Here is a 7,229-nt window from a genome sequence, read left to right as displayed (position 1 = left end):
AATGAGACTATTCCAATTATAATATTCGTAGAGAAAGAACCGCAATAAATGCAAAGAGGGAACATCCTGGATACAGGATTGAAGGATTTGGACCAGGATTTCCATATGGATGGGATGAGGTATTAGTATATCTGACAGATAATTTAAATGCGATAATTTATCCTCTAAAAAAGGAAATATTGAATGAATAGATTGTAAATTATGAGATTTTGGTATTTTTTTTTCTTCAAGGGAAGATACTAATTGCAGCGAGAATGGAATTTCCACAATGACTGCAAAACCTTCTGATATCATCTGAGAAAAAAAATGGGAATAAAAATAATTGTTGTGCCCAACGAATCGATTTTGGTAAGAATCATTAACCGAATAAATCAAATAATTTTGTTGATACATTCGAATAATTAAACGTTTCACAAGTACTGAACTAAATTTATTGCCATAACCCCCAAAATTCACGGGTTCATAAAAAATTGAACTATTTAAACCCTGATCATAAGCAAATACGTAAATATACTCCTGAAAAAGAAGTGGATATAGAAAGTATTGTTGCCGAGATCTATCTTTTTCTAAATATCCTTGTAATTCTTCCATTTACATTTCCACTTGAAGCAGGGGTAGGAGGCATTTATTGGGTTATCAAATGATACATAGTGCAATATGGTCAAAACAGGGTATTTTGTATTCTATTATGTATATAGAATACAATAGTAATAAAAATATATACCCCGAAAAGGAAACAGGGAGTCCAATCAATAGATCTTTTTATTCTCTTTTTCTATCGAATTGGTTTATCTTCGTTGTTTATCTTCGTTATAATTACAAGAGGATAACAAACCCTTTATTTTTGCAACCCGATCGCTCTTTTGACTTTGGAATTTATTCTCTTTATCAGTATACTGTTTCTTCTACACATCCGTTTCTAATCCATAATAAAGAATAGTTAGGATTTATTAAAAAAAAAGGAAAAAGAATCAATGGTCCACCCACAGGAGAACTCACCCTTTCCCGTATAAGGCACTAATCTATTTTTAACGTCTAATTAGATCGGGTAATCGTTCAATTCAAATTAAGAACATAAGCTCGTTGCTTTTTGTTTTACCAAAATTGGAACCATAGGCTCTATCCATTTATTCACTAGACCCAACTGTAAATGTGAATTTGTTTTGTCCCCTTCCCTTCCAAAAATTTTTTATTTTTGTAGCGATCCAGTAAGGATAAACTAAAAGTTCCACTTTCATTTGAATTTGTAATTTTTTAATAAAATATTTAATAAAATAAGAAATTTTTTTTATTACGACATGCTACTTTTTCCATTCATTACCCTTGAGGATCAGTCGTGGTCTTATAGACTCTACCAATAGTCTGGACGAATTTGTTGCTTCATCAAAATGTGTAAAAGATCATAGTCGCACTTAAAAGCCGAGTACTCTACCGTTGAGTTAGCAACCCGAATAAAATAAAATAAATAGGATATGTAGATACGATAAAAATGAAAAATCCATTAAATTGCACTGCACGACCCCATCAAAACATTGAACTAATAATAAATAAAAAAATATTTTATGTTTTATGATCGATTATACAAAATAAATAGAAAATGTACAGATCATATTTAAAAACACCAGATTCCTAAAAGAGATGCTAAAATTGTGACAGACCTACCAGTTTTTTATCAATTTTTTATTTTTGTTAAGTTAAATTCCAAAATACGTCTTATATGACAGTAAACCCAACAATGCAAAACCCATTATTTGAGTAAAAGTGAAGTTAAAACCCAATATGGGGTCTGGATAAAGAGATTTATTTATCTATGATCAATTAATTTATCTATGATCAATTATATTTGTTCGATACACCATTGTCAATATGAATGCAATGTTGAGAAAACAAATAACAAATAAAGTAAATAAAATAAGGATTTGTATTGGGTTGGCACAACATAAATAAGAAATTTTGATGGAAAAAAATAAGGAAAAGATAAAGAAAAAATCTCGGGTTTACTCAATCAATAGAGGTACAATAAGCAAGATTAATCCCTTGTTTGTTGGTGGATTCCTATAACAAGAAAAAAGTAAATTTAAGTATGAATAGAGCAAGAAAAGGGAAAATTTTAGGTAAAAAATTGTAAGTAAAAAATTATACAAAGATAGATTTTATATTAATCATCTCCCCCCTTTTTTATTAATTTTGTTGTTTTTTCTTTTAATTAACTCGAGGTTTTTTCTTTAAAAAATTCTGCCTTACTTAAAATATCATAAACAGTTCCTGTAGGTTGAGCGCCCTTTTCAAGGAAATATAGAATAGCGGGAACGTTTAAATAAGTTTGATTCTTTATCGGATCATAAAAACCCACTTTTCGAAAATCTCTTCCTTCTCTTCGGGATCGAACATCAATTGCAACGATTCGATAGATGGCTCATTGGGATAGATGTACATAAACAATCCCCCCCCAGAAACGTATAGGAGGTTTTTCTCCTCATACGGCTCGAGCTCGAGAAAAAATTATTTTTATTTCGGTATATCTTTCTGTATATAATATCAAATAGTAAACACAAAATAATGACTCAAATCATAGTCTAATTCATTATTATTATTTTGTTCTTCCTAAAAAAAAAAAAAAAAATAAATTTCATTCGTACTCATAACTCAAGTTGGGTAATTCTGACAGAATTCGAAGGGAAATCCTTAGACATTTCTTGAGCCGTCTCTAACCTCTTTTGTTTGTCTCATCTCGAATCTATTTTTATTCCTAATTCTGATCCAATTTTTGAGACAATTGAAAATAGTGTTTCCTTGTTTCGGAATCCTTTATCTTTGCTTTGTAAAATCATTGGGTTTAGACATTACTTCGGTGATCCTTACTCCTTTCAAAAGGGCAGCAACATACCTTTTGTTTTTTTTATTTCTTTCTATAGAAATAGAATACCCATAGAAATAGAATACGAAGAATTGATTCCTCTGTGATACACTTTTTTTTGATCGAAATAGTTTTATCAATTCCGATTATTTTATATTTTAAGGATATACTTACAAAGCTGGTCTAACTTATTGATTGATTGGCACTAACCCTAGATTCTTCCCCTTGATAAATGAATCAATCCTTTCCGCTCGAGCTCCATCATGTACTATCAACCTAAGAAAAATTAGATTCCTAATGGAACAGAACAAACTATGTCGAGCCAAGAGCATCTTCATTTGTATAGAAAATGGTGGATGTAAAAATCCACAGCGGATCATGTCCTTCAAGTCGCACGTTGCTTTCTACCACATCGTTTCAAACGAAGTTTTACCATAACATTCCTCTAATTTAGAATTCAATTTAATTTCAAACCGCAATGGAATTGATTTAATATGTAATCATGAATAGTCATTGGCTCGATGGGAACAACGGGAACTATATAATAGTCTATACTTTATACCTATGGATAGATAAGTATTCTATGGATAGATAAGTATTGTATTTATCCGGAGAAAGCTCAGCAAGGATCCAATTTCTTTAACTCGATATTCTATCATATGAATGAAACGTATTTCTAAGAAAGATGTTTGCTTAAGACTTATTTACTTTACATCTCCAACAGATTGTTCGGGACGATCAATCATGAAATGCAGAATCTATTTTTCTAGAACAAAAAAACTATAAACCTCAAATCCTTTAATTTAATATATTTCCAATCCCGGAAAAAAATAAATTATTAGTCAAATAAACTGTTCCAATGACCAAAAAACAAAAAGGTCGTAAGTTTCTAGATACTATTGATTTATCATATTTCTTCGAGTACCAACCAAGAGTTCATAAAAAAATGTTTTAAAAATCTCCGACTTCAACATCATGACTGGAACTATGTTTTCTAGTCATGACTAAACTGGATCTCTAATTCAATCACCAAGTCGACGCAATCACAATGAGTAGCTAAAAATTTTTAGCAGATATTTCATTCCCTAAGGAGACATAAATTTTACCATGTTCAATTGAATTATCAATTGGTTTTCTTTTAACCAAAGAAGTAAATTGATAATCTAGTTTATCTATTTTCATGAGTATGAAATAGAAAAGGTCTCATGTACGGCAACATTAAGATCCTTATTCTTTCTTTCATCTGAAAGAAAGAATCTGAATATTGTTACTGGGGGTAATCATGGATATTTTTAAAATCAAAGATCCCCTTCCACAAATTCTTTTCACTTAAGTGAAAGGCCATTGTTATTGAAATACAACAACATTGTTATTGAAATACAACAACATTGTTATTGAAATACAACAATATAATAACAATACACAATATATATCATACATATAGGCATAGCGTAGGCCTTGTTTATTTTAGTTTATATAGATTTTGTTTTACTTCAGGTTCAACAATTTTTCCATCAATTCCATAAAATCAAGTTAAAATATATGGAATATCAAAATTTCCCCCCAATCGCTACGTTACATTGATTTACAATTATTTTCATTTGAGGCATCTAAGATATAAGATAGAAAGAAATGGAATTCAGACAATTTTTATCCTATTTTTTCCCACGCCACAGCACAGCTTTAGAAGTTTTAAAACCAGTGATGAAATTAGTACGACAAACTCCCTACTCTTTAGTCTTCACATAGAATGTGAAATTGGGATACCCTATTTTTGACTTTAGGCTTTGTGTGGAAGGGAATAGAGATGCTTTTGTTTCACGCTTCAATTCGGAATGCATCATGTGAGAATTATAATTCATATTTAGAATTCATATTTCATGAATATGGGACATAATGAATATAACAATAGTACGAGCATATTATGAATGTGAATGATAGACCCCAAATTTCTCTTTTTTTTATTCAAAAAAACTTCCACCTGTATTTGACACTTTATTATGCTTGTGATAAATCAAATGGATTCTAAGAATCCATTCTAAGAATTCATTCTAAGAATTCAGAACAAAAGACATTCTAAGAATTCAGAACAAAAGAAAAGGTTGTTCTCTTTAAGATTTTTCCGTTTTATGTGGGATACAATGTGATCCCATCTTTTGTTTCTGATGGAAACGATCTGGGACGGAAGGATTCGAACCTCCGAATAACGGGACCAAAACCCGCTGCCTTACCGCTTGGCCACGCCCCATTTTTCCTGTTTGGCACTAGTCAAGACTATTATTAGAATTAGTTATTCGTCAATCCCCCCCCCCAAAAAAATACATAATACATAATAAAAACATATGGGGTATTTTGTTTGTTGCTAGGATTCAACACATGTAGATTAGATATAGAATCAAAAAAGTTAATTGATCATTACATAGAATTCAATTAAGATAATGTATGAAAGTAGAATTCCTTGTATTCTCATTTGAGAATGGAAGGAAGGATTTTTGATTTGGGAGAGTTCAAAAAAAAAGAAGGATTTTTTGACTTGCCTTTTTCATTTTTCCCTTATAAAAATAACTCAATCAAAATAAAATTATCTAATCTACAAGAACGAAATGTTTGTTATGTTTAATATCTTTAGCTTAATCTGTATCTGTCTTAATTCTGTCCTTTATTCGAATAGTTTTTTCTTTGCCAAATTGCCTGAAGCTTATGCCGTTTTCAATCCAATCGTAGATGTGATGCCTGTCATACCTGTTCTCTTTTTTCTCTTAGCCTTTGTTTGGCAAGCTGCTGTAAGTTTTCGATAAAATCCTTAATACTTTGCCAAATCCATTCATGATTTATTCGACAAAAAAAATTATAAAAATGGATAAGATCGGCTAAGTCTTACATTAGAATTATAAACCCTCGATTAAAAAATGGAAATTCTTGTATATTGAGTAACCGCGGAGATGAATTTTGATCAGTTTATTTACTCGTTCTGACCTTTCAGTGAGTAAGGAGTTTATTAGGTCTAGGTCCCCTACAATACCTAATTGTCGATATGACAAGAAAATTTTTGTGAGGAAGGAATAAAAATCTTATTACAAAGAAATTCGTAAAAGTGACTTTCTTTTTCTTTTCAAATCAAAAAACTCCATTTTGGGGGGTATGATGTCAAATCAAACAAAATAGTATATGTGGTAAAAAGAAAAAATAGGTAATCTATTCCCTTTTTCTAAAATGATCTTATCTTGGAGATTGTGTAATGCTTACTCTCAAACTCTTTGTTTACACAGTAGTGATATTCTTTGTTTCTCTCTTCATCTTCGGATTCTTATCTAATGATCCGGGACGTAATCCTGGACGTGAGGAATAAAAAAAAATTGAGTTTTCTTTGTTTTTCTAATTTTTTCTTATTATTTTATCTATTCCATATATTCACTTTACCTATAAAAAAATAAAGGAATCGAAATTCCTTCGAAATCGAAAGTATCAAGTAATCAGAGCGGGCGGAGAGAGAGGGATTCGAACCCTCGGTACGAATAACTCGTACAACGGATTAGCAATCCGCCGCTTTAGTCCACTCAGCCATCTCTCCCAATTTAAATAAAATTGAAATTTCAATAAAATTTCAAATGAAATTGAAATTAACTATTTCAATTTAAATTGAAATTAAATAAAAAAAGAAAAGAAAATAATAAAAAAGAAAAAATTTTTAATTTTTAAGATATTAATTATTAAGTTTAAGAAAGACATTAATATAATATTTTTTATTAAGAAAGATATTAAACATTATAATTTAAGAAAGATATTAAACATTATAATTATAACATTATCATTAGAAATATGAAACATTCTATTAAAATTTCTAATTATAGAATAGATTTCATTACAGATGAAATAAAAAAAAAATAAAAAGTGAATAATTAAAAATTAAAATTATTAATAAATTCTAATCTAAATTTAAAGGTTAAAGGAATTGAAATTTTATTTTCAATTAAAGTAAAGAAAAAACAAATTAAAGGTTTTTTTTATGTAATAAAAAATTTCTTAAATATTATAATATTAAATATTATAATATTATATTATAAGTAATTTTATAAGTAATTGTATATTATAAGTAATTATATAATTAAGTAATTAATAATATTATATTATAATAATATTATATTATAAGTAATTATATAATTAAGTAATTATATAATTATAATTATATAATTATATTTATATTAAGTTAAGTTAATTTTAATAATTTAAGTAATGTAATTATATAAGTAATTATATAATTATATTTATATTTAAGTTAATTTACATTTACGTAATTTAATTTAAGTTTCATTTAAGTAAGTTAAGAGTAAGTCAAGAACGAATTTGATCAAGAATTCCATTTAGATAAGAT

General features: G+C 28.7%; 1 non-coding gene and 1 pseudogene across 2 annotated transcripts in view; both read right to left on the bottom strand.

Moving 5' to 3' along the window:
* The window catches only part of LOC135664165 (maturase K-like), a 3,401-nt pseudogene extending 154 nt beyond the window's left edge, over positions 1–3,247 (bottom strand). Inside the window, exon 1 of the transcript XR_010508668.1 lies at positions 1–3,247. This exon is cut by the window's left edge and continues 154 nt beyond it. The product of XR_010508668.1 is annotated as a maturase K-like (transcript).
* Positions 3,248–6,340: 3,093 nt separating this feature from the next.
* TRNAS-GCU (transfer RNA serine (anticodon GCU)) lies at positions 6,341–6,428 on the bottom strand. The gene has a single exon. It is a non-coding gene; the product is annotated as a tRNA-Ser (tRNA).
* Positions 6,429–7,229: the final 801 nt, after the last annotated feature.

Source organism: Musa acuminata, unplaced genomic scaffold (assembly GCF_036884655.1).
Source record: "Musa acuminata AAA Group cultivar baxijiao unplaced genomic scaffold, Cavendish_Baxijiao_AAA HiC_scaffold_809, whole genome shotgun sequence".
NCBI classification, from domain to species: domain Eukaryota; kingdom Viridiplantae; phylum Streptophyta; class Magnoliopsida; order Zingiberales; family Musaceae; genus Musa; species Musa acuminata.
Note: the sequence above shows the minus strand (reverse complement) of the source record. Positions and strands in the feature narration are given on the sequence as shown.